Source organism: Thamnophis sirtalis, unplaced genomic scaffold (genome assembly GCF_051295495.1).
Source record: "Thamnophis sirtalis isolate CommonGarterSnake01/CBP01778 unplaced genomic scaffold, rThaSir2_p1.2 scaffold_3, whole genome shotgun sequence".
In the NCBI taxonomy this organism is placed as follows: domain Eukaryota; kingdom Metazoa; phylum Chordata; class Lepidosauria; order Squamata; family Natricidae; genus Thamnophis; species Thamnophis sirtalis.
In genome coordinates, this window is record NW_028261383.1 from 19,929,173 (window position 1) to 19,956,557 (window position 27,385).

General features: G+C 47.8%; 7 non-coding genes and 1 pseudogene across 7 annotated transcripts; 1 reads left to right on the forward strand and 7 right to left on the reverse strand.

Moving 5' to 3' along the window:
• Positions 1-500: 500 nt before the first annotated feature.
• On the reverse strand, positions 501-26,233 carry LOC148047414 (uncharacterized; annotated as a pseudogene).
• TRNAE-CUC (transfer RNA glutamic acid (anticodon CUC)) lies at positions 12,128-12,198 on the reverse strand. Its single transcript has one exon. It is a non-coding gene; the product is annotated as a tRNA-Glu (tRNA).
• On the reverse strand, positions 12,607-12,679 carry TRNAV-CAC (transfer RNA valine (anticodon CAC)). Its single transcript has one exon. It is a non-coding gene; the product is annotated as a tRNA-Val (tRNA).
• Positions 13,599-13,672, reverse strand: TRNAN-GUU (transfer RNA asparagine (anticodon GUU)). Its single transcript has one exon. It is a non-coding gene; the product is annotated as a tRNA-Asn (tRNA).
• TRNAE-CUC (transfer RNA glutamic acid (anticodon CUC)) lies at positions 14,204-14,275 on the reverse strand. Its single transcript has one exon. It is a non-coding gene; the product is annotated as a tRNA-Glu (tRNA).
• TRNAV-CAC (transfer RNA valine (anticodon CAC)) lies at positions 14,676-14,748 on the reverse strand. The gene has a single exon. It is a non-coding gene; the product is annotated as a tRNA-Val (tRNA).
• Positions 15,245-15,315, forward strand: TRNAG-UCC (transfer RNA glycine (anticodon UCC)). Its single transcript has one exon. It is a non-coding gene; the product is annotated as a tRNA-Gly (tRNA).
• TRNAE-UUC (transfer RNA glutamic acid (anticodon UUC)) lies at positions 17,395-17,466 on the reverse strand. Its single transcript has one exon. It is a non-coding gene; the product is annotated as a tRNA-Glu (tRNA).
• Positions 26,234-27,385: the final 1,152 nt, after the last annotated feature.

Below are 27,385 nucleotides of genomic sequence, written 5' to 3' on the forward strand. Positions count from 1 at the left end.
ATGAGAAGCAAGGGTGGAAACGTAGATTGTAACAAGATTAAGGAAAGGAAGAACAACTTGAACTCTAGAAAGGGATGGAGGGTTATACACTTCTGGTCTGAAGGGAGAAATGCCGATCAACTTTTCTCTACCTGAGACACAGCATGGATATATTGTTCAGATGGAGTTCCACCAAACAATTGGGTAATTATTAATGTTGCATTAATTAACTAATAGGCAGGACACATTGCTAACAGGGCAGTTAATTTCTATTATCTCCATTGTTACTTTATCTTTGCAACCTCCTACTTAGCAAAACCACAATTATGATTTAGGATTCATCTTGTTCTGATGTGGATTAGAAAGGTAATTTATGTGGGCATATCGAAGTAGGTTTCGTATTTATTTGAAATATTATTCAAAGGGACCCTTGCATGAGATTTTAGACAACTATTTGTATTGAAGCTGTTCCTGCACTCCCTGCATTGATAGGGCTGCTTCTCTTTGTGGAACCTTTTATGTTAAATGAGAGCTACAACTTCTCCTGTGTGGATCCTCTTGTGGGAATTAATAGTACTACAAGTAAAGTTCTTTCCACACTCCATGCATTCATATGGCTACTCTCCTGTGTGCATCTTCTTGTGAGAATTAAGTATATTCCTACGAGTAAAGCTCTTTCCACACTCCATGCACTGATATGGCTTCTCTCCTGTGTGGATCTTCTTGTGGGAATTAAGATTATCCCTACGAGTAAAGCTCTTTCCACATTCCATGCATTGATATGGCTTTTCTCCTGTGTGGATCCTCTTGTGGTCATTAAGTGTATGTCTACGAGTAAAGCTCTTTCCACACTCCATGCACTGATATGGCTTCTCTCCTGTGTGGATCTTCTTGTGGGAATTAAGATTATCCCTACGAGTAAATATCTTTCCACATTCCATGCATTGATATGGCTTTCCTCCTGTGTGGATCTTCTTGTGGGAATTAAGAGTAGTCCTATGAGTAAAGGTCTTTCCACAATCCATGCATTTATAAGGTCTTTTTCCTTTGTGATCCCTTTCATGTCTTCTAAGAGAGTCATTATCACAGAAGGTCTTTCCACACTCCTTGCAGGTATTTGGTTTCTCTTCTGAATGTGTTTTGTTACGGAAAATCAAATGATCCGATGTATTAAAGTTCTTTCCACACTCCATGCTTTGATCTATTCTTTCTCCCATATCAATGATTGTATGGTTAGGAAGCCGACTAACCCAAGAAAAGCCTTTTTTAATTCCATTTTCTAATTGCTTTGTTTCATCACTCTTCGGTTGCGTCTGATCTGCAAATTTCCATTTTCTGTCTTTCAAGTGGATTGCTTGGCGTTCCTCCTTGCAATTCTTACTCTCTTGCCCATTATATCCTTGAAAAAGCAAAATGAAAATTGTCGGAAAACTATGGCAATAATTAAAGATCAAACTTTTTTCTGATAAAATTTACCTGATCACTATATTTTTGTCTGCTTTGTTGACTGATATGAAGATCTGAACTAGTGTTTTACCAAATATGCATTTCCAAGTGGGCTCCTATCAGGTCCATACATCAGGAACGGATCATGTCACAATGAACCTAAGATAAAACCCTGATCTAATCTTTGACCACCAGTGTATTGATGACATTGTGACATGAACTCCTGAAATGCTTTGGATACTATATCATCAGACAGGAGCAGCAACTTACCCACCAGCTCCGCAATTTCAATGAAAGCCTCGTTTCCACTTGTCTGCAGAGCAGTGTCTTTGAAAACCAACAGGACCTTCTGGCTGGCAATAGCTCCCCACTTCCAATTTGGGATGATGCCAAACTCAGGGCCCAAGTGGGCCCATTTCAGGGCACATCCAAATCTTGCTTATGCATGCCAATCAGTTGCTTCATCCACCATCAGATCAAGTCAAAGAACAATATTATTATACATTAAATTGGTGTTCAATAGCATCTGGTCTTGAATAGCAGCCATTCAGCATCAATACAAGGAAGGCAGAAATTTTCCTTAAGGGAGGCCATCCTATCCCTGCATGCAGCCCACCCCACAATTTCCTGCTATATTCTTCTGCATCATGGAAATATATCATCATCATCACTGGACTACTGCAACGTGCTCTACATGGGGCAGCCCTCGAAGAGCATTCGGAGACTTCAGCTTGTCCAGAATGCAGCCGCACGAGCAATCGTGGGTGCACTTCGGTTCACCACGTAACACCTATCCTCCGCGAGCTGCACTGTGCTGCCTATTGGTCTTCGGATACGCTTCAAGGTGCTAGTCGTCACTTGTAAAGCCCTTCATGGTATTGGACCTGGGTACTTGAGAGACCGCCTGCTGCCAATTACCTCCAATAGACCGATTAGATCCCACACATTAGGCCTCCTCGGAATTCCATCCGACGGCCAATGCCGGCTGGCGGCCACCCGGAGGAGAGCCTTCTCTGTGGCTGCTCTGACCCTCTTGAACGATCTCCCCGTGGAGATTCGAACCCTCACCACCCGCCAGGCCTTCCGCAAAGTCCTTAAAACCTGGCTGTTCCGACAGGCCTGGGGCTAAAGAGTTTTTGCCACCCTTCTCGAATGGTATGGTTGTTGTGTGTTTTTAAATTTTGTATTGTTATGTCTTGTCTTTTTTATCCCCCTGTCTGTACCCCCTTCCCTGATTGAATTGTGAGCCGCCCTGAGTCCCCTTCGGGGAAAAGGGCGGCATATAAATGAAATAAATCCAATCCAATCACCATCATCATCTTAGCCGCTGTCTATCCATTGTAGGATGAAGGCCTCTTCCGCATGTTTCCAACCAATGCGGTCAAGCAAGGAAAGGGAAAGAAAACCAGGTTGTCCTCAGCAGAGGAAAATATGCAAATGTAATAAAGGTTAGAAGGGAGGGAGGGAGGGCAGTAGGGAAGTCAGGATGGAGAGGAGAAAGGAGAGGAATAGGAAAGGCAGAAGAAGGGGGGAAGGATAAAGAGGAGGAAGAGAAAGAAGAGAAGGGAAAGAAGGTGGGAAGAAAGAAGGAGAGGAGAAAGAGGAAAAACTGGGGAAGGAGGGAGGGAGGGAAGAGAAGAGGGTAGTAAAGAGGGAAAGAGGGAGGGAAAGAAAGAGAGAAGGAGATTTGAAAGGAAGGAGGGAAGGAGGGAGGAAAGGAGGGAGATTAAAAGGAAGGAGGAGGGAAAGAGGCAGGGAAGGAGGAAAGGTATGTGAGAAGGAGGGGGGGACCGAGGGAGAGAAAGGACGGGGAAGGAAAGGAGGAAAGGAGAAAAGAAAGGAGGGAAGGCAGGGGAGAAGGAAGTAAGGGGGGGAGGGAAGAAAAGAGGGAGGGAAAGATACCTAACCTTTGATGTTTATAATGATTTGATAGTATGGGAATATCTCGAAATGTAGTTGTATTGTTTGTTACAAGTTATGGATGTTGTATTTTCTTTTTACCAATAAAATCTTTAAAAAAAAACAAAAAAAAAAAAACCCTGATCTAATCTTTGACCACCAGTGTATTGATGACATTGTGACATGAACTCCTGAAATGCTTTGGATACTATATCATCAGGCAGGGGCAGCAACTTACCCACCAGCTCCCCAATTTCAATGAAAGTCTCGTTTCCACTTGTCTGCAGAGCAGTGTCTTTGAAAACCAACAGGACCTTCTGGATGGCAATAGCCCCCCACTTCCAATTTGGGATGATGCCAAACTCAGGGCCCAAGTGGGCCCATTTCAGGGCACATCCAAATCTTGTTTATGCATGCCAATCCGTTGCTTCATCCACCATCAGATCAAGTCAAAGAACAATATTATTATACACTAAATTGGTGTTCAATAGCATCTGGTCTTGAATAGCAGCCATTCAGCATCAATACAAGGAAGGCTGAAATTTTCCTTAAGGGAAGCCATCCTATCCCTACATGCAGCCCAGCCCACAATTTCCTGCTATATTCTTCTACGGCATGGAAATATATCATCACCATCACCACCACCACCACCACCACCATCATCATCATCATCTTCATCATCATCATCTTAGCCGCTGTCTATCCATTGCAGGATGAAGGCCTCTTCCGCATGTTTCCAACCAATGCGGTCATTAGCTCTTTTTTTTGGCCAATTGTCTCTTTTGTGAAGAAAATAAATAAATATAAATATTTTGCATTTTATGAGCAGAAGGAACTTGGAAAGATACCCATTTCATTTCTGTGAAAATGGATACCTGTGCAGTGTTCCAATTTTTCTTTCAATTAATTTCTTTGTTGCCTAGAGGCAGTTTGGTCTACTGGTTAAGGCACCACACTAGAAACCAGACACTTTGAGGACTAGCTTCTCCTTAAGCATGAATGCCACTTGGGTGACTTTGGGCCACTCTCTCTCAGCTCGCCCAAGTCACAAGGCTGTTATTATTACAGAGAAAAAATAGGAGATGGATGGAGTATTAGGCATGTCCGCTGCTTTATTTACAGGCCGTCCTCAAGATACAACCATAGTGGGATCCACCCATTACTGTTGCAGGTTGCACATTCCTGTTCTCCCTGATTAAACATAAAACCAATGTTCTAGTTGTTAAGTGGAGCACTGGAGAGCCTCCTGGGTGGGGGAGGATGTTGGTGGTCTACTACAGGCCCGGGCTCACTTGCCCTTGTCCTCCTAAGGCCTCCCCCACCCCCAAGCCACCCCATGCTCCACTCCTCATGCCTTGGGTCCCAACAAGGCTTCTCCTCCTTCCACCGGGTCCTCCCAGAGTTTAGGCCTGGTTCACACCCCATCAGGCCAAACTCTGAGGCCTTCCAGAGCACTGGAATGACTTCCTTCTTTGTGCAGCCACATGACACGGTTCCAAATATGGCAGCCATTTTGTCCCAGCAACAAAATGGTGGCAATGCTCTGGTGACCACCAACCAGCCCAGGGACAAACTGCTTTGTTCTGCTGATTTAAGAAGCTCTACACAATGGTTTCTTCAGCATTCAGAAGCGTCTGCAGCTCTGTGGTGACCTCTCTAAGGCAGCAGAATGAAGCAGTTTGTGTGAGCTTCAGAAAACAAACGTCCGGTGGAATGGGCCTGTGAGGAGCAGACCAAAGCACTGAAGGATTCTGTCAAGTTTGGATAGGGAGAGAGGTCGCCACTCACTGGTAGGTGGAACAAAATGGCAGCTGCCAGGGAAATTGCTTCATTTTGCTGGCTTAGAGAATTTGGCAGAGTGTTGCAGAAGCTTCTGAATGCAGCCGAAAGCTTCAACATGGTGCGGAACTTGTTAGGACAGCAAAAAAAAAAAAAGGTAGTTTGTTTCTGGGCCATCCAGTAGCTGCCCAAATACAGCCACCATTTTGTTTTAATCTTTCAACACGATCAACCCCTAATATGCCCAAATATGGGAGGGACCATACTGCTTCCCTTTTCTGTCTGGGAGCCATCCAGGCAGAAAGCCTTTTTTTATGTTGCCTTGTTACATTTGTCTTGCATTTGTGTTGATAAATAAATAAAGGGAGACTAGTATAGATCTGTTTCAAGCTATTTAGCTCTCATCAGCTAGCCATACCCTTACTGGGTATGTCCAGGTTCAATTCCCAGTAAGGATATGGCTAGCTGATGAGAGCTAAATAGCTTGAAATAGATCTATACTAGTCTCTCTTTATTTATTTATCAGCACAAATGAAACATACATACATACATACATACATACATACATACATACATACATACATATATATATATACACGTGTGTGCATATATACACATACATACATACATACATGTGTACCCCCCCCCACACACACACACACGTGTACGCGTACGTGCATACATACCTATACACATACACACATACATAAACAGCTGGTTGCTTATTTCACTTAATCTATTTTTTTTATATAACATCTAAGCCCCCACTCTGACCCCGTGACTTTTCTATTTCTCTGTTTCTGAGCAGAGATGGGGATTCTTACCCAGAGAAGCCAGATTCCTTGAATTCTCCAGCATGACTTCCCCATGGAGAGCTTTTTGGGCAGCATCCAGTTGAGACCACTCCTCCTCGGAGAAATACACGGCCACGTCGTCCAAAGACACAAAATCCTGAACAAGGAAACAAGTTTCCCTATTAACAGATAATCCCAAGCATAATTTGGCAGTTTTCTTCCACCAATTCAAGGAGATGCAACGGGTACAATGGACATCTTGTGCACAATTCAAAATCTCACAGCTTTTGGGTAACGGCAGAACTGAAGTTTGCTGCAGGACCTGGGATACCTTTCAGTGAAGGGAACTAAAAAAAGTCTTCTGGGTTAAAAATGGTGGTTAGGTCTTAAACCGACTACTTATCAGTGGCTCCAATTCTTTGTAGGTTGGGCAGAGCAAAATACTGGTGAAACCCGTCCTGAAATTTTTGTCAATGGCTTACTTTATCCAGTGAGGGAGCAACTCTGCCCCCATTTCACACCTTCATGGAAGTGTTGGGTGAAGTTGCAATGGTAGATGACAATGGCCCTGGGGGGACAGAAGGAAGATTTCCGGTTGAGACAACATCTGGTCAGGGAAATCTAAGCCTGAAGAAGGAGGGTGGAGAAAGCTTATCAGAAGGAACAGGTAGGTTAAATCGAGTGTGAAATTTTAATGACCTGATCCAAATGTGTGCTGCTTAGAAAGAGCAATACTATACACCAACGGCCCACCAACGTTTTGGGTACCAAGGACTGGTTCCGTGGAGAGGTTTTTCCGCAGACCAGAGGGGGTTGGGTGTTTCATTGTTACCTTCATCCTGTAAATGGAGCTTCACTTGTTTGAGTGGCCCAATTTCTTGCATGGTGCACACCGGTGTTGTTTCACGGAATGGGAGCTGGGGACCCCCTGCTGTACCCTGAACTCCAGCACAAAATGAAACCCATCCAGGTTTCATGAATCTTTTCTGGTGTTTCTCCTCCTTACCTGAAGCCCAGGTTCGGCTACTCTTTCAGCTCCACCACAAAGACGAGGGGATTCCAAAAAGACCAAGGACTCCTTTCTACTCTCTGTGTGTGAGAGAAAAACGGTGGAAGCAGATTCGTTAAAGAGAGGGATTCTAATCAAGAGGAGCAAGGAAGAAGCTGAATGTTGAAATCTCACACCACACAGAAAGAGCTTCCGTTACCTGATGTCCTGTCCTGACTTTGATTTTTCCGGAAGCTCTCCCTGAACAGCAGCTCTTGAGAAGGTTTGGATGAATATTTCTTTTCCTTGGCATACTCAGTCACCGCTTCCGAGGATTTCTGGACACAATGCGACACGAGGAAGAAGGGAAGAGCAAAGAGATTAAAAATGAATTATCATACTGCACCCTCAACCTAGCAGACCCCAATGTCTATCGCTGAAGCAGGAAACTGAGAATGTAAGAATTGCCCCAAATATATCCTCTGGAAGAAGAAGAAGGGAACAACTGGCTTAGGAGCTCATAATCCCCCAAAACTGACAGAGAGACAATTTGGGGAATTCCGTTTTAGAGCTGCCACGATTACATTCTCTCACCTGCAACTCCTCTTGCATCTTTTCCTCCTCCTGAGTCAGCAAGAAACCCTCGGCCAGGGCCACCGCCTGGGAGCTGCTCTCCGCTCCACACTCCCGCACCCATTGCTCCATCTCTGAGGGAAGGACAGCCAGGAACTGCTCCAGGAGCACCAGGTCCAGCATCTGAGCCTTGCTGTGTTTTTCCGGCTGCAGCCACTGACGACAAAGGCGGTGAAGGTGACTGCAAACATCTCGGGGACTCTTCCCCTCCTGGAACTCCACTTTTCTGAAGTCACAGCATTGAACCTCTGAACTCCTGGCTGCAGCTTCTTGGCTCTTCTGCCCAAGACTTGCCCCATTTTTCCCACAGCTCCCAGGCTGAGTAACTGGAGGGCCTTTCCCAACGTCTGCATGTGCTTGCCACTGTCCCTCCATCTTCTCTCTGGTCTTCAAAGCTGCCAAGGCCATTCAATCCTCTTCCCTCAGAAGGTCCTTCAGTTTCTGGAGGAATCAGGAAAGACTTCTATCTTACATATGTGAAATGGAAAACAAGTGAAACTTCCAGAAATACAGCTTGACCAACTGAGCAGCCACAAAAACCCAAATAAGGAATTCTTAGGAACCTACCAATATCTGGGAAGAGGGAGGGACATCTTAGTAGGCAGCCCCAGCTCTTGCTGGCTGAGAGCCCAAAATAAACACAGATAAGCACTTTGGCAGTAAGTCTCACAAACCTAGGCAATGCAAACAGGCTTCCCACTTCTCCAAGTTGGTTTCTGTTAATTCCTGAACGTGAACAAGAACTTCTGCAACCAGGGCTGGCACCAGCAGTCTCTTTATCCTCAGGCGAGGATCCCAATGAGCAACAGCTGCTCACAATCATCTCCTGTAGTTCCTCCTTTGTCCTTTACGCTGAGTAGACCTAAGCCTGCTTGCCTCTTGATACAACTCCCAAATACTTTCAGGAGCATTCCCTTTGATCCAATGCTCTGCCGCCACCTGGTGGCCAACCAGTCTCTCCTCGCCCTGCTCGGTGTCGACACCCTGTCCACCTCCACCAAGCCGGACTCATCAGCCCCCTTGCGGTCGGAGTCTGGCGACAGCTCTAACAACTCCTGCCGGGCCACAACAGAAACCTATGTTTAAGCCTGTCAAGATCCTTCTGAATCTTGAGCCTATCTTCTAACCTAAAATGTTGGCTTGTTCTGCAAATTTGATGAGTTCTCCTGATATCCCCCCATTCAAAATTTGTTTAGGAAGATGACTGGGCCTAAGAAAGAAGTTTGAGGTATCTCACTGCATGCTTCCCTCCACGAGATGTACTGTTTGTTGCATTGAGGACTGCGCACATTGAGTGCAGTTGGTCAGCTGATTACAAATCCGTTTGGTGGTGGTGTTATCTATCCCACATTTATCTATCTTACAAAAAAGAAATAGGCTGTGGTCAACTTTTGTCAACTGTCATCTTACAAACTCAAAGTCTTCTATACCCCATTACTGGTGTGGTAATTTAGTCATTTTATCAAAGAGTTGACTGGTTCAATGCCGTGTTATCTTTTACAAAAGATACCCAATAGAAACCATTAGGTTACAAGCAAAGATAAAAAGTGAAAGGAATCTGATTGAAGAGGTCATATGAGTAATTAGATAACCAATTGTATGAAGATATGTCCACCTTCAAGGAATGTACTAGAATGTACAGAGCTCATGTCCTGGGATACTTGCAAGATGCAAACTTCTTTGGATGGGAAGAGGGAAGGGAGACTGTAGCCTTTCACCCCCTTCATCTCTCCACTTCGTGGCTGAGGATTGCAGTCCCTAGAGATGCAGAAGGAGAACTGGAGGAGACCGTAACAGGATCTCTGGATCTTGATGGTCTGGATCTGAGAAAGAAGGCAGGAAGAGGAACAGCTGCTGCCTTGGCGAGACATCTGAGTCAGCTCAGGAGTTCATGGCTTCCATGACGGCTGTGGACCTAACTCAGTCAATTCAAGACCCACCCATAATGGGGGACGCATGCTCGACCTGATTTTTGTCTCTGGGCAGTGGATGAATGATCTAGATTTAGGGGATATTTCTATCCAACCCTTGTCATAGTCGGATCATTTCCTCATCAGGCTTGACTTCCATACTAACTACTACCCCTCACCGCAGGGAGGCGGAACCGACTAGATGGTTCCGCCCCAGGCGCCTGATGGACCCTGAAAGGTTCCTGATGGAGCTTGGGACTTTTCCTGAATCCCTTGTTCACAACTTGACCGAAGCCCTAGTGGAAGCCTGGAATAGGGCAGCCACTGGGGCTTTGGATCGTGTTGTGCCTTTGCGGCTTCTGACCCGGTGTCGATCCCAGGTAGCCCCCTGGTTTACCGAGGAGCTCCGGGAGATGAAACGCCGGAAAAGATGCCTAGAGAGTGGTTGGAGGACCAGTCGGTCTGAATCTAATCGAACACTAGTAAGAATTCATATTAAATCCTACTTAGTGGCAATAAAAGCGGCAAAACGGTAACATTTTTCCGCTCTTATCGCGTCCGCAGATAACTGCCCAGCCACCCTGTTTAGGGTGACCCGCTCCTTACTTAACCAAGGATCTGGGAAAGACCCCTTGCAGGGTAGGGCTGAAGAATTTGTTCAGTATCTGCAGGATGAAATCGCTCAGATCCGGACAGGCTTAGACTCTGACTGGGCAAGTCGACGGGGATGAATCTTGTGGAGACCATCTGGGATGAGTTTGATCCTGTGACCCCCGAGGGCATGGACAGGATTATGGGGAGACTCAGTGCTGCCACTTGTGTGCTGGACCAGTGTCCCTCCTGGTTAGTCTCAGCTGCTCGGGAGGTGACACGAGGCTGGCTCCAGGCAATTACCAATGCTTCATTGAGAGAGGGGTTCTTTCCCACCACCTTGAAGGAGGCGGTGGTGAGGCCCCTCCTTAAGAAGCCTTCCCTGGACCCAGCTTCTTTAGCCAACTATCAGCCGGTCTCCAACATTTGCTTTGTAGCGAAGGTTGTTGAGAGTGCGGTAGCACGTCAGCTTCCCCAGTCCCTGGATGAAGCTGCCTACCTGGATCCGTTTCAGTCGGGTTTCAGGCCCGGATACAGCATGGAGACGGCATTGGTCGTGTTGGTTGATGATCTCTGGTGGGCCCGGGACAGGGGCTGCTCCTCTGTCCTGGTCCTATTAGATCTCTCAGCGGCTTTCAATACCATCGACCATGGTATCCTACTGCGACGACTCAGGGGGTTTGGAGTGGGGGGCACTGTTTTACGATGGTTCTCCTCCTACCTGTCAGATTGGTCATAGTTTGTGTTGACTGGAGGGCAAGGATCGACCCTGAGGCGCGTCACTTGTGGGGTGCCCCAGGGGTCGGTTCTCTCACCCCTCCTGTTCAACATATATATGAAACCACTGGGTGAGATCATCCGTGGTTTTGAGATACGGTATCATCAATATGCTGATGATACCCAACTTTTCATCTCTACCCCAGACTACCCAAACGATGCCCTCGACGTGATGTCCTGATGCCTGGAGGCTGTGCGGATCTGGATGGGGAGGAACTCAAGCTCAATCCCTCCAAGACGGAGTGGCTGTGGTTTCCGTCATCCCGATTTGTGCATCTTGTTCCATCTTTGATGATAGAGGGAGAAATTTTAGCCCCCTCAGAAAGGGCCCGCAATCTGGGCGTCCTCCTGGATACGCGGCTTAGTTTAGAAGAACACCTGATGGCCGTGACCAGGGGGGCCTTTTACCAGGTTTGCCTGGTACATCAGTTGCGCCCCTTCCTGGATCGGGATGCTCTGTGCACAGTCACTCATGCCCTTGTCCTTTCTCGCCTGGACTACTGTAACACTCTCTACATGGGGCTGCCGTTGAAGAGCATCCGGAAGCTTCAACTGGTCCAGAATGCGGCTGCGCGGGTTATCATGGGGGCACCTAGGTGCTCCCATGTTACACCCTTTTTAGGCGGCCTGCACTGGTTGCCGGTTGTCTTCCGGGTGCGATTCAAGGTACTAATTATGACCTTTAAAGCGCTCCATGGCTTAGGCCCAGGGTACCTGCAAGACCACCTACTGCTACTGGTAGCCTCCCATCGTCCAGTGCGATCCCACAGAGTTGGCCTCCTCAGGGTGCCGTCGGCCAGACAGTGTCGGCTAGCAACCCCCAGGGGGAGATCCTTCTCTGTGGGAGCGCCTTCCCTCTGGAATGAGCTGCCCCCGGAGCTTCATATAATCCCCGACCTCCGGTCCTTCCGACGTGCCCTAAAAAGTTGGCTTTTCCAGCAAGCCAGCCTGGCCTGAACAAAAGAAAATAGTATTGATCACTGTTAATTTTAATTCGATTAAAAAAATGTATTGTCAATTTTAATTGGGTTTGGGATATTCCATTTAATTTTTTTTAACTTTTATATTATCTGTTTCTTTTAATTGTTGTACACCGCCCTGAGTCCTTGGGAGATGGGCGGCATATAAATCTAATAAATCTCAATCTAAATCTCAAGCCTGATAGGATGACCAGAGGCTGGGATGAGATAGGATGGGAGAAAAGAGGGGGAGGGAAAGGGGGGGAGGAAAGTCAGGACAATTATCTGGCCAGTTCAGCTTACTTTCCTATGAAAATGAACCGTCCTGAAAATTCCAGTTGCAGAATGATGGATAGGCTGGAAGCAAAAGCTTTCCCTGGCCGGGAATCGAACCCGGGCTGTGGCGATGAGAACGCCAAATCTGACCACTAGACCACCAGGGAAGGACAAAGTGGCTGCCATCCCTCCAGCTTCTCCTTGGAAGGGATATCAACTCCGACAGCAGGAAAGGATCCCAGTCAAGGGAGTCTCACACTGTAAGGGCTGGATTGATGCAACGGAAGCATTTCCCTGCCACAGAGATGGAGGCTTTGGCATCCTCTCTCCTTTTCTTTACCTCTGCGGAATGTGAAGCCATAAAACTGTTAAGGTCTTTATTATCTCATTTTTGGCTCAGCACAATTAATCTTCTTTGGTCAATGGCTTAAAAGCATCCTCTGCTTCCTCATTTCCTTTTGGATAAGGGAGAACAGAAAATGGGTGCTTCTGGTTCTTTGTATATGCTTGTGTGTGTGTGGTATTTCCCACACTTATTTGGATCTCGGAATGGCTGTGGTGCTGAGCAAAAGATGTGTTTCTGTCTGGTTTCGAACCAGGGACCTTTTGCGTGTGAGGCAAACATGATAACCACTACACTACAGAAACCAGAGCCATAGGTGCCTCTCAACTCATTTGCTAATAACTTTGGCTGGCCATTCCAGGTTAAAGGATTTTTATACCTTAGCAACATGTGCCCTCCAGAGCACAGAGCTCATGAAGCAGATGGCTAAATATTAAAATCTGACAGAAAATAATAGAGAAGGTGGGATCTGCAGTTCCAAGATGAGGAACCCAATAGATAAACATTCTGTAACCTCCACCTATTATTGGTTAACTCTCATTAAACAGGCCATCCCTGGGTGGGCTCGAACCACCATCCTTCTGGTTAACAGCCAGACGGGCTAACCTATTGCGCCACAGAGAAAGGCAGAGGCCTCCCCTCGACTCTCTCTCAGGTGTAGCAGCTGCTGCAGGACAGATGGGGCTCCCTCCCCATCCCCTCTGATTAACCGTAACCCTAAAATCTCTTGGCCTCCAGTGCCAAAGCCCCTCTACGTTTAATGCTTCTGCTTTTCAGCCAGCCTGATTATCTTACCTGGTAGGCAAACGATGTCAGCTCAGGTATTATTGTTACGTTTATAAGTTATGAATCAGATCTGAGTATCGGCTGCAGCTCCTCCTCCTCCTCCTCCCCCTCCCCCTCCCACTTTTTGCCTTCCTAGAAGTAACCTGCAGGTGTCCTAATCTTTGACACAAGGAGCTGTTTCAGGACCCTGGAGAGCTCCTGCTTTACGCCACTCCAGCATTTCTCCGCCCCAAAGTAGCTCAGGACACGTGGGGAGATCCCTCCCCCTTTCACCTTAGTCACTGATTAGTCCCTCTGGAAGGTAAAAAAAAATACAAAAGCAGCTAAATATTTAGTGAGAACAAAGGATCAAGTAGGTGAGAATTGAAGCCTCCAGATGAAGGGCTGGGTGCAGCATTCAATCTCTGAATTTGTTCTGAATGATACCATCAAGCAGGCCGTCCCTGGGTGGGCTCGAACCACCATCCTTCTGGTTAACAGCCAGACGCGCTAACCCATTGCGCCACAGAGACTTGGCACAGGCCTCCCGCTCTCCTCTCCCCACTTGAGCACCCATAGCTGGGCTGGTAGACAGCAATAAGATACCTTGGTCACCAGACCCAGTGTGTTCCTCTCTCCCTCCGTCAGATGTGAAGAGAGAAACCCTGGGTGTATCTGGGTGAACTCAAAACAACCCCTCCTCTTCTGGTCAACAGCTGGACCCCTTGACCCCTTGGGCTCCAGAGTTCCCCTCAGCTGCCTTGAAGAGCTGATGCCAATCTCTCTACCCCAAGTGGACCATAGGTAGATTTGCACCCTCCAAGCCTCTGGCAGTTCCTGCCTTCTTTGAAGTCCAAGAAGGGCTGGTTGGATGGAGACTCTATCAAGTCTGGTAGGATGACCAGAGGCTGGGATGAGATAGGATGGGAGGAAAGAAAAAATAACATGGACGAATGAAAGTCAGACACAAGACAATTTTCTGGCCAGTTCACCTACTTTCCTATGAAAATGAACCTTCTGAAAATTCCAGCTGCAGAATGGTGGATTGGTTGGAAGCAAAAGCTTTCCCTGGCCGGGAATCGAACCCGGGCCATGGCGGTGAGAGCGCCAAATCCTGACCACTAGACCACCAGGGAAGGACAAAGTGGCTGTCCTCCCTCCAGCTCCTCCTCCTATCAACTCCAACTGCAGGAAAGGTTCCCAGTGAAGGGAGTCTCACACTGTAAGGGTTGGATTGATGCAACGGAAGCATCTCCTGCCACAGAGATGGAGGCTTTGGCATCCTCTCTCCTTTTCTTTACCTCTGCAGAATGTGAAGCCATAAAACTGTTAAGACCTTTATTCTCTAGTTTTTGGCTCAGGACAATTAATCTTCTTTGGTCAATGGCTTAAAAGCATCCTCTGCTTCCTCATTTCCTTTTGGATAAGGGAGAACAGAAAATGGGTGCTTCTGGTTCTTTGTATATGCTTGTGTGTGTGTGGTATTTCCCACACTTATTTGGATCTCGGAATGGCTGTGGTGCTGAGCAAAAGATGTGTTTCTGCCTGGTTTCGAACCAGGGACCTTCTGCGTGTGAGGCAAACGTGATAACCACTACACTACAGAAACCAGAGGTATGGGTGTGCTCAACTGTTATGCCTATATCTTTATTCCAGACTGTTATTTCCACAATAGGATAGGTTAAAGGATTGTTATACCCCTCCAGAGCACAGAGCTCATGAAGCAGATGGCTAAATATTAAAATCTGGCAGAAAATAATAGAGAAGGTGGCCTCTGCAGTTCTAAGATAAAGAACCCAATAGATAAACATTCTGTCACCTCCCATCGATTATTGGTCAATTCATCAAACAGGCCATCCCTGGGTGGGCTCGAACCACCATCCTTCTGGTTAACAGCCAGACGCGCTAACCCATTGCGCCACAGAGACCTGGCACAGGCCTCCCTCTCGTCTCTCTCCACTTGAGCATCCATAGCTTGGCTGGCTAGAGAGCAGTAAGATACCTTGATCACCAGATCCAGCGTGTTCCTCTCTCCCGCCATCAGATGAGGAAAGAGAAACCCTGGATGTAAATATTGCTTCTCTCAAGACAGACTCTCAACAGCTGTGCCAGTGGTGTAGGGGCATCATGCAGGGTTTCCAACCTTGAGACCCGGGTTCGAGTCCCGGCTGGCGCATGTCTCCTTCTTCCTTTTGCTCTTCTAGGATGTTCAGGCAGCATCACCACATGAAGTTTTGATCCCGGATTCTGTTTTCATTGAGAGAAAAAGAGCCACGTTCTTGGTGGCTGCCATGGACCTCATGTTGGAATGAGAAATGTAGAAATAATATCCTGAGATCCCCATTCTTGCCAGTGGGGGTGCGATTCGAATCCAGGCATAGGGAGCATAAGGCAGTCACAGTTCGGCCCTTTTGCCACCCAGCCATCATACAAAGGGAAGGTTGGAGTGCATCACATCAGACAGGTCACTAAAAGCCCAAATCATGAAACTGTGACTCATCCACTTTGGCCATGTCCTGAAGGAGAATTCACCGGACAAAGTTGTTACGTTTGGAAGAGTTACTGGCAAAAGGAAACCAGGCCATCGGAGAGCACTGTGGCTGGACACCATCAAAGCTGAGTTGTCAACCTAATTTTCAAAGCACCTGAAGGCCAGGCAAGGAATAATTGTTGGAGACTGATTGAGGAGAGTTTCAACCTAAAAACAAGGAGAAATTTTCCGACGTGGGAACAATCATCCAATGGAACAGTTTGCCTTCAGAATTGTGGGTGCTCCATCACTGGAGGCTTTCAAGAAGAGGCTGGACTGCCATCTGTTAGAAATGGTGTAGGGTCTTCTGCTTGAGCGGGGGTTGGACGATGACCTCTACAAGGTCCCTTCCAACTCTGTCATTCTATTCTAACTTTGAACTGACACTAGCCATAGCATAGAAAAATTCAAAGAAGTACAAGATAGGAATATGTGGAGAGACGTGGCCCATAGAATTGCTAAGAGTCTGATTTGACTGAATGGGTAACATCATCACCACAAAGGGTAGGATACCTGCAGCTTTTCAACAGCCAGACCCCATGGCTCTTTGTGTGGCTAAGAAATACCTGTTCTGACCCCCCTTGTCCCACACCAACACACACTCTGAGCCAAAGATAAGTTACGGCATTTAATTAACAGAGAGACAGGTCCTTGGCAGCAAACCAGCACAGACAAGCTTGGGCAGCAATCCAGCACAGATAAGGCTTGGCAGCAATCCAGCCTGCCAAGCTCACCATTATGTTCTCCAACATTTATTCCTGTGTTGACTTCTGCAAGAGGGGGGTGTGTACAAGCAGTCTTTTTATAGTCTGGAGAGAAGCCTAATGACTACCAGCTGAATGCAATTACCACCTGTACTTGCGCAACTGTTCCTGACGCCTATTAGCTCTTCGATTCTGGGCATCCAGGAACAACTCACTGCTGGCTTCTGGATCACTCTCCCTTGGTCCAAGGCTCAGGCGCCTCCTGGTGGCCAACCAGTCTCTCTGCGCCCTGCTCAGAGTCGGAACCCTGTCCAGGGTCCTCCACATCCTCCAGAGCTGACTCATAGGGCCCATCGCTGTCGGAGTCTGGTGGCAGCTCCAACGGCTCCTGCTGGGCCACAACAATACCATTCCACCTCAACCTACTTAAAGTGCTGACACCCACCTGTCCCCCCCCTCCACAGTGGATCATAGGCAGCTTTTTACCCTCCGAGTCTCTTCCAATTTCTGCAGTTGTCTATGGTGATTCTCAATCATCCAGGTCATGGTTATCCTAAAGCTGGTTTTTCAGGAGGCAACTGGACTGCCTTGTTTTTCTCTGAAGACTTTTTGCTTTTCCTCCAAGAAGCTTCTTCAGCTCTGACTGGATGGCGGGGAATGGAATGTCTGCAAGGAATATTAATCCTTCCATTCCCCACCATCCAATCAGAGCTGAAGAAGCTTCTTGGAGGAGAAGTGAAACGTCTTCAGAGAAAAACAAGGAAGTCCAGTTGCCTCCTGAAAAAAAGCAGCTTTGGGAATCCCTTCAGTCATCATCTGCCTTTCCTGAAGGTCCAAGGGAAGCTGGTTGCATGGAGACCTTGTCAATCCCACCAGAGGACCGGAGGGTGGAGTGGGATAGGGAGGCAAGAGAAAGGGAAGCCAGGGCAATTTCCTGGCCAATTCAGCCTATCTTGCCATGAAAATGAGCTTCCCTGAAAATTCCCCCTGCAGGATGTTGGATGGTTTGGAAGCAAAAGCTTTCCCTGGCCGGGAATCGAACCCGGGCCGCAGCGGTGAAAGCGCTGAATCCTGACCACTAGACCACCAGGGAAGGACAAGGTGGCTTTTGTCTCTCCAGCTTCTTCTTGGGTGGGGCATCAGCTCCAGCCTCGGGTTCTGCAAGCGGGAAGGTTGGGAAGAAAGCAGGAGTGTCCCTTCCTTTGAGACTTTCACTTTCTCCCTGCTTGGAAACCCCCCAACTTTTGGGGGCCTGCAGAGAGACCCCCTCCCCCACCCACCCAGGTTTTCAGGCAGAGGCGCCAGGAGGGGTGGAGACGCTTCCCCAAACCCTTCTTACAGCACTCATCAATGTCAAGTTTGTTAGGCTTGCTACCTTCCTGCTGACTTGCTGCGCATGGCATCTCCCTGGTGGCCTAGAGCAGTGGTCCCCAACCCCCGGTCCGCGGACCGGTGCCGGGCCGTGGAGTACCTGGCACCGGGCCGTGCAGCGGCTGGGGGCCATGACCGCTGCAGCGGCCGGGGGCCATGCAACGGCCGACTCTTCACTCATGCAGCGCCGTCGCCGGAGGGGGGGAGCTGCGCAGAAGCACAGGAGCAAGTGAGGCGAGGAGGAAGAATCCCCCGCTACTACACCACCTCCGCCCCCTCCCCGAGTCAGCCGTCCCCTCAGTGAATGCCTCCGCCTCTTTCTCCTTTCTCGCCTCAGTTGGCTCGCCTGGAAGCGAGGCAAGGAGGGGGCGGACCATGCGCTGGAAGCGGAGCCCTTGGAGGCCCTGGCGGCTTCCCCGCCCGGCCTTGGCTTGTGAGAAGGAACGGCGGGAGAGGTAGAGAGAGAGAGAGAGAGAGAGGGAGAGAACGTCGGGCAGCCGAGGGCGGGGGGGGGGTCTTTTGAGGGGAGATGGGGGGCAGCGCACGGTGGAAAAGTGGCGGTCTTGCCCACCCCTTCCCTGCCTCCCGCCCACTCCAGTTGCCGCAGCCAGGGGTGGGGGCTCGGTGCCTGAAGTCTCTTGCCTCTCTTCCAAAATTTCGCCAACGGGCATCGGTGAAGCGCGCTCTTTCTCTTCCTCACAAAACACATTTCCTTTCCCCCCACGCGTAGTTGTTGGCGATATGGACTCTTGGAGGCTGCGCTCCCGGGTCGCGTTTCCTTTTTGCAGCCCACGAGAATGCCTGGTTCTGAGCCTCAAAAAACGAGAGTTCTCTTAAGGCTGCAAAAAAGGAATATACTTTGGTCCTTGAAGCGCTTTTCCTGTTATTTGGACATTATATATATACGTACGTACATACGTACGGTATGTATATATGCATGCATGTGTGTGTGTGTGTGTGTGTGTGTGTGTATATATATATATATATATATATATATATATGCCTGTAGTCCATAATATAGTGATGATTTAAAAAAAAATTAGTTGAGCACATGGAATCTTTTTTCTTTTAGTATATTTTGGAGGTGGGGGCCCACTTTGTTATTTAAGATAGTATCTCCTTTTATATATGGTAGTGAAGATACCTAATACTCCCACCCCCTATTTCCCCCACGACAATCAATGTGTCATCGTGAACAACGCCCCCCCACCCCTGCGCGCGCTCAGCGGGCCACGGTAAAATTATCAAAGGCTGACTGGTCCGCGGCGATAAAAAAGTTGGGGACCACTGGCCTAGAGGACGAGAGTGCCAGGCCTGGAAGCCATCTTTTGCATTGGGCCTTTCAGCCCGCCACACTGAATGCTATGGGAAAATGGAAGGGGGAATTATATGGCATATGGGAGAGATATATAGTCAAAATAACATTTCTTTCTCAGAGAGTCAAGGACATCTTGCCCTGCACCTGGAGTAGTGGGACTAGGAGGCATCTCCAGTTAGGACGGTGGCTGATTGGGACATGTGGGTGCTGGGCAGGGACTTGGACTTTCATTTGGGTGGGGAAAGCCTGGAATATTTCAGATTTGGGATTTCCCAGATGTGCCAATATGACATCTCTGATAAAATGGAACTTTAAGGAACTTCAGGCCTTGGAGTCTTCCTTTTGTTGGGGTGTTACTTGGAACCCTGACAGAGAAGCTTATACACTTTCTCCAACATCCCAGAGGAAAGTGGCCAACTTTCCCATCTTAGAGATCCCATCTTAGCCCCTTTGGAGCTTCTATCCCAATACCATCTATACCATCTTTACCATCTATCACGCAAGAAGAAAGAAGACAAAATCTTTCTCCCCCTTTATATTATATTTATATTTCCGTGAACCCCACCGGACTGGACTTTTTTGCGAACCCATCTACAAACTTTACCCGAACTTGCACATCTTTTACATCTTTTAATAGCTGCGCAATTTTCTTTTTGTATGGGGAGTGCATGTGGTACGTATGTATTTGATTGAATGATCCCACACTTTTTAATTTTTTAACTTGTGTAATTCCCTTTTATATTATATTGTTGTATTTTTAAATTTTTGTGGGGGTGTGAGTGAGTGAGTGTTTGGGTGTGTAAGCGAGATTGGGATGGGAACCAGGTTCCCCCACACTGAGTGCTTTGCAGAAGTGTTGGGGGGATCTGGGCCTATTCCAATCTCAGGATGACTGATTCGAAGGGCCTGTCGGGAAATGCTATGGGGGTGGGTGGAGGGACTACGGACACAGGAGTGGGCCGGAGCATTACGGTCTTAACAGGGAGGGGCAGATATGGCGGGGACTTTAGGGCTGGCCATTACCGGGGAAGGAGGGCTCGCTACGTTACAGAGATCCCTCCTTCCGGCCCTATGAGTCCAACTCCAAGGCCAGATGGCGTGAGTAATTAGGGGACCTAATTTTAGACGAGAGGGCAGACCTGGCATGTATTACTGAAACCTGGCTGGGCCCGGAGGGAGGAGTCCCCCTCATAGAGATGTGCCCAGAGGGTTTTCAGGTGCTTCATCAGCCGCGACCCCAATGAAGGGGTGGGGGTGTGGCTATTGTTATCCGAGAGTCTCTAGTACCTCGTAGGATCCCTGCTCCGGAGCTTGTCAGGTGTGAGTCCTTGCTGGTGAAGTTGGACCTCAAGGGTCAAGTGGGCTTGCTGTTAATGTACCTGCCTCCCAACAGCGTTGCAGCAGCCTTCCCCTCACTCCTCGAGTCAGTAGCTGAGCTGGCAATTGAATTCCCCAGGCTTATGGTTCTGGGGGATTTCAATTTGCCTTCGCTCGGTGAACACTCTGATGGAGCACAGGAGTTCATGGCTTCCATGACAGCCAGGGGCTTGACCCAAGTAATTCGGGGCCCGACTCACTCGGCGGGTCACACGCTCGACCTCGTATTCCTCTCGGAGCTGTGGAGTTGTGATCTTGGTTTGAGGGGTAGCGAGATCTTACCCCTGTCACGGTCGGACCACTACCTACTGAGGCTTGACTTTCGGAGACCAAACCCCCACTGTAGGGAGGAGGAACCGATTAGGTGGTTCCACCCCAGGCGCCTTATGGACCCTTTGGGCTTTCAGACGGAGCTTGGTGTTGTTCCTGATACCCTCGCCCGCAGTCCGGCGGAGACTCTGGTTGCTGCCTGGAATTCAGCAGCGGCAGAGGCTCTTAACCGGATTGCGCCTTTACGGCCGATCCAAGGCAGTGGATCCAGGAGGGCTCCTTGGTTTACTGAAGAACTCCTGGAGATGAAGCGCCGAAAGAGACGCCTAGAGCAACGATGGAGGTCCAGTAAGTCTGAGTCAGACCGACCGCTTTTAACATCTAGCATCAGAGTCTACCTTCGGGCAATCCGGACGGCAAAAAGAACATACATTGCCTCTCTGATAGCTTCCGCTGAGTCGCGCCCAACCGCCTTGTTCAGGATAACCCGTTCCCTCCTAAACAGGAGGGATACGAGCGATCCTTTGCAAGGCAGAGCTGAGGACTACGTCCAATTCCTCGCGGATAAAGTTGCTCGGCTTCGGACAGACCTGGACTCCAATTGCACAGAGCCAGCCGAGGCACCAGGGGAGAATCTGGATGGACATCACTGGATTGATTTTCAAGCTGTTACCCCGGAGGACGTAGACAAGGCCATGGGAGCCGTAAGTGCCTCCACATGTGTGCTGGACCCGTGCCTCACCTGGCTGGTTGCTAACTGCAGGGAGGTGACACAGGGCTGGATCCAGGCGGTTGTTACCGCCTCCCTTCGGGAGGGGTTCTTTCCCTCCGCTTTAAAGGCGGCAGTGGTGAGACCCCTTCTGAAGAAGCCATCTTTGGATCCAGCCGTTTTAAACAACTATCGTCCAGTCTCCATCCTCCCCTTTGTGGGGAAGGTTGTTGAGAAAGTGGTGGCCTTTCAGCTCCGGCGGTCCTTGGAGGAGACCGATTATCTAGATCCCTTCCAGTCGGGATTTAGGCCTGGCTACAGCACGGAAACCGCTTTGGTCGTGTTGACCGATGATCTCTGGAGAGCCAGGGATGGAGGTCATGCCTCCGTCCTAGTGCTCCTTGACCTCTCAGCGGCCTTCGATACCATCGACCATGGCATCCTTCTGCGACGACTGCGGGAGGTGGGGGTGGGAGGCACTGTTCTACGGTGGTTCTCCTCTTACCTCTCGGACAGGTCGCAGTCGGTGTTGGTCGGAGGGCAGAGATCGACCTCTAGGCCCCTGAATTATGGGGTGCCACAGGGTTTGGTCCTGTCCCCCCTCCTGTTTAATATCTACATGAAGCCGCTGGGTGAGATCATTCGACGGCACGGGATAAAATACCATCAGTATGCGGACGATACACAGTTGTATCTGTCCGCCCCGTGCCAACTCAGTGAAGCGGTTGACGTGATGTGCCAGTGCCTCGAGGCTGTTAGGGTTTGGATGGGGGTTAACAAGCTTGTACTCAATCCGGATAAGACCGAGTGGCTGGTGTGTTTCCCTCCTATTAATTGGCCAAGTTTTCCATCTCTCAGGCTGGGGGGTTAAACAGTACGCCCCTCAGACAGGGTTCGCAATTTGGGAGTCCTCCTGGACCCACAGCTGACTTTCGAACACCACTTGTCGGCTGTGACCAGGGGGACATTTGCCCAGGTTCGCCTGGTGCACCAGTTGCGTCCCTACCTGAACTGGGAGGCCCTCACAAGTCACTCGTGCCCTTGTGATCTCTAGACTGGATTACTGCAACGTGCTCTACATGGGGCAGCCCTTGAAGAGCATTCGGAGACTTCAGCTTGTCCAGAATGCAGCCGCGCGAGCGATCGTGGGTGCACCTCGGTTCACCCACGTAACACCTATCCTCCGCGAGCTGCACTGGCTGCCTATTGGTCTTCGGATACGCTTCAAGGCGCTAGTAGTCACTTATAAAGCCCTTCATGGTATTCGACCTGGGTACTTGAGAGACCGCCTGCTGCCAATTACCTCCAATAGACCAATTAGATCCCAAAGATTAGGCCTCCTCCGAATTCCATCTGCTGGCCAATGCCAACTGGCGACTACCCAGAGGAGAGCCTTCTCTGTAGCTGTTCCGACCCTCTGGAACGAGCTCTCCGTGGAGATTCGAACCCTCACCACCCTCCAGGCCTTCCACATAGCCCTTAAAACCTGGCTGTTCCGACAGGCCTGGGGCTAAAGAGCTTTTGCCCCCCCCCCTCGAATGGTATGGTTGTTGTATGCTTTTAAATTGTGTATTGTTTTGTTCGTCCTTTTTATCCCTTATCTGTACCCCCTTCCCTGACTTGGATTGTGAGCCGCCCTGAGTCCCATTCGGGGAAAAGGGCGGCATATAAATGCAATAAATTCAATTCAATTCAACTTGATGCCCAGAGCCTCCATCAAGTTGGAAGAGCCCTCACCACCACCACATCAAGCATGGAACAAGGAAAGCCCCACCCTCACCCATAAATGTATCAGCTTGGAAGCTCTTTCAGAATGAGGAAATTCTGGGGCCTCCTTTTCCAGATTGGATTAGAAGCCGGCTATTTCCTGTACTTGCTTGGAGCTTCGAATGGCTGCAATGCAGAGAAAAGATCTGTTTCTGCCTCGGTTTCAAACCAGGGAACTTTTGCACATTAGCGAAGTCTGATAGCCACTGCACCATAGATATGGATCGCTTCCAACCACCCTACCCATATATTCTGCCCTCCCTCCCAGCCTGGTTCCTGCAGCAACAGATGGGCTAACGGCACATTATTCCTTAGTGTTTTGTGTCCATCCAGATCTCGGAGGCAGGGAAAAGAATGAAGGAGTAGAATTTAAGACAGAATCTCAAATAACTGGGCCATGGATATAGGGGTCATCAGACATGGTTCCCAATCTTGCAACCTGGGTTCGAGTTCCGGCTTATGTGTACCTTCTTTCACCTTTGACCTTTCTGGGATCTGCCAGACAATGTTTTCATCCCAGTGGGAGAAAAAGGGCCATGAGTTCAAATGGAATATAACAGGGGTGTCAAACTCAAGGCCCGGGGCCCAGATCCAGGCAACGGGGTACTTAAATCTGGCCCGTGGTGCCGCCCTGGAAACAGCGGACTGGGATATGGTGCCTCTGCCAAAGAAAACAGAGCTCAACCTCCATTTTGGCTGATAGAGGATTGCAGGAGGCAGTCGCAGCCAAAAACAGAGCTTGGGAGCCCGTTTTCATTGGCAGGGAACTTGGGCCGCCACAGACGTCCCTCACACGTGCTGCTTTGAGCTGTACATGCCCACCCTTGACATGTCCACTCCACCCCCCACCCCCCCCAGGTCAAACACAACCCTGCTGTGTCCCTCAATGAAATTGAGTTTGACACCCCTGGAATGGAAGCTATGAAAGTCAAAGAGAACCCTGGCGTCAGATATGAGGACGGTGTCATTGAGGGTACCAAAGACTTGGGGCTCTTTATCTCCTGCTGTAAATTTAGGTCTTTGAGCAAATTAGTTTCCTCTCAACTTCTCCACTTGTTCTCCTGTTAGGTGGCTGTTTCAAGCTAGCATGAGAATCCAAAATCCTCAAGTAGACCCCTCCAAACATCTCATGCTTGTAATTTGCAATCGACCCAAAGTTCATTAAATATATGACTCAAAAACAATCAAGTTAACACTATTTAGTTAATTTAATCTCAGGTTTTGGGTAAATGTAAAAATCAAAATCTATTTTAGCCTTTGTCTGGGTCCTGACCACTCCAGAGAAAACCAGAATTTGGGACTTTTGCTGGAGAAGCATTTGCATGTCCTTTTGTAGGACTTTTAAATCATAGTTCCTTTCCAGAGTTCTTCCTCTGAAGTTTCTTCCATACACTTTAAAGGTTTGTGGTGAGGATTCTGTGATATGTTCTCAGTTCAAATTTAGTTACTTTCATCCCCATGAAATAGAAACTCCTTTGTAAATATTGCAGCACTTTCCAATATGGAGATATCTACCACCATTCCTGGAACGATTGTCCTATTTCCCCGGGTTCCAAAAAATCCCTTTCCTTGGCTGATGCTTGACTGTGACCTCAACATGCTTTAAGTTCTTTTTTTCACTCTTACTAAAGCAAAACTTGGGAAGAAAGAAAGAAAGAAAGAAAGAAAGAAAGAAAGAAAGAAAGAAAGAAAGAAAGAAAGAAAGAAAGAAAGATCACAAGATAGGAGACAGCCGCTGAACTGCTTCTTCCAATTCAGGGTCAATAAAATTTCTCCCCCAACTATTGCTGTCGTTGGGTTTCATAATGAGAAGCAAGGGTGGAAACGTAGATTGTAACAAGATTAAGGAAAGGAAGAACAACTTGAATCTTTTATGTTAAATGAGAGCTACAACTTTTCAAGCTCTTTCCACTGATATGACTTCTCCCCTCTGGGAATCCTTTAATGGAACCCAATTCCTTCTAATCACTCTCCACGTATTTTTCCGTGCTCCCTCCATTGACAGGGATTCTCCCCTGAGTGGCGACTCCTTTTATGCCTCCTAAGAGCTCTTTTGAATCTAAAGCTCTTCCCACACTACATGCACAGATATGGCTTCTCTCCTGTGTGGATCCTCTTGTGGGAATTAAGAGTATTCCTGCGAGCAAAGCTCTTTCCACACTCCATGCATTGATATGGCTTCTCTCCTGTGTGGATCATTTTGTGGGAAGTAAGAGCAGACTTCCACTTAAAGCCCTTTCCACATTCCACACATTGAAATGGCTTCTCTTCCATGTGATTCCTCTTATGGGAATTAAGAACACTGGTACAAGAAAAGGTCTTTCCACAGTCCATGCATTGATATGGATTCTCTCCTGTGTGGATTTTCTTGTGGTAATTAAGATGACTCCTTCTAGTAAAGCTCTTTCCACACTCCATGCATTTAAAAGGCTTCTCTCCAGTGTGGATCCTCTTGTGGGAATTAAGGGTATCCCTACGAGTAAAGCTCTTTCCACACTCCATGCAGTGATATGGCTTCTCTCCTGTGTGAGTTATCTTGTGGGAATTAAGACGACTCCTATGAGTAAAAGTCTTTTCACACGCCATGCATTGATATGGCTTCTCTCCTGTGTGGATTTTCTTGTGGGAATTAAGATGACTCCTACTAGTAAAGCTCTTTCCACACTCCATGCACTGATATGGCTTCTCTCCTGTGTGGATCTTCTTGTGGAGATTAAGAGTAATCCTATAAGGTCTTTTTCCTTCGTGATCCCTTTCATGTTTTCTAAGAGAGTGATTATCACAGAAGGTCTTTCCACACTCCTTGCAGGTATTTGGTTTCTCTTCTGAATGTGTTTTGTTACGGAAAATCAAATGATCCAATGTATTAAAGTTCTTTCCACACTCCATGCTTTGATCTATTCTTTCTCCCATATCAATGATTGTATGGTTAGGAAGCCGACTAACCCAAGGAAAGCCTTTTTTAATTCCATTTTGTAATTGCTTTGTTTCATCACTCTTTGGTTGCGTCTGATCTGCAAATTTCCATTTTCTGTCTTTCAAGTGGATTGCTTGGCTTTCCTCCTTGCAATTCTTACTCTCTTGCCCATTATATCCTTGAAAAAGCAAAATGAAAATTGTCGGAAAACTATGGAAATGATTAAAGATCAAACTTTTCTGCTAAAATTTATCTGATCAATATATTTTTATTTGCTTTATTGACTGATATGAAGATCTGAACTAGTGTTTTACCAAATGTGCATTTCCAAGTGGGCTCCTATCAGGTCCATACATCAGGAATGGATCATGTCACAATGAACCTAAGATAAAACCCTGATCTAATCTTTGACCACCAGTGTATTGATGACATTGCGACATGAACTCCTGAAATGCTTTGGATACTATATCATCAGACAGGAGCAGCAACTTACCCACCAGCTCCCCAATTTCAGTGAAAGTCTCATTTCCACTTGTCTGCAGAGCAGTGTCTTTGAAAACCAACAGGACCTTCTGGATGGCAATAGCTCCCCACTTCCAATTTGGGATGATGCCAAACTCAGGGCCCAAGTAGGCCCATTTCAGGGCACATCCAAATCTTGTTTATGCATGCCAATCAGTTGCTTCATCCACCATCAGATCATGTCAAAGAACAATATTATTATACGCTAAATTGGTGTTCAATAGGATCTGGTCTTGAATAGCAGCCATTCAGCATCAATACAAGGAAGGCAGAAATTTCCTTAAGGGAGGCCATCCTATCCCTGCATGCAGCCCACCCCACAATTTCCTGCTATATTCTTCTGCGGCATGGAAATATATCATCACCATCCCCATCTTAGCCGCCATTTTGTTTTAACCTTGAAACACGGTCAACCCCTGGGATGCCCATATATGGGAGGGAGCATACTGCTTCCCTTTTCTGTCTATCAGCTCACTCTGGGAGCCATCCAGGCAGAAAGCCATTTATTTTAATGTTGCCTTTGTTACATTTATGTTGCAATTGTGCTGATAAATAAGGGGAGATTAGTATAGATCTAGCTGATGAGAGCTATATAGCTTGAAATAGATGTATACTATTCTCCCTTTATTTATTTATCAGCACAATTACAACACACATATGTAGGAAATAGATGTCGCCATAACTGGCTAGGTGAATTAGCTAGGAAAAAAGCAATTTGAATTAAAGCCTAGTGAAAATTTACCAAGGCCAGTTAGCTGACA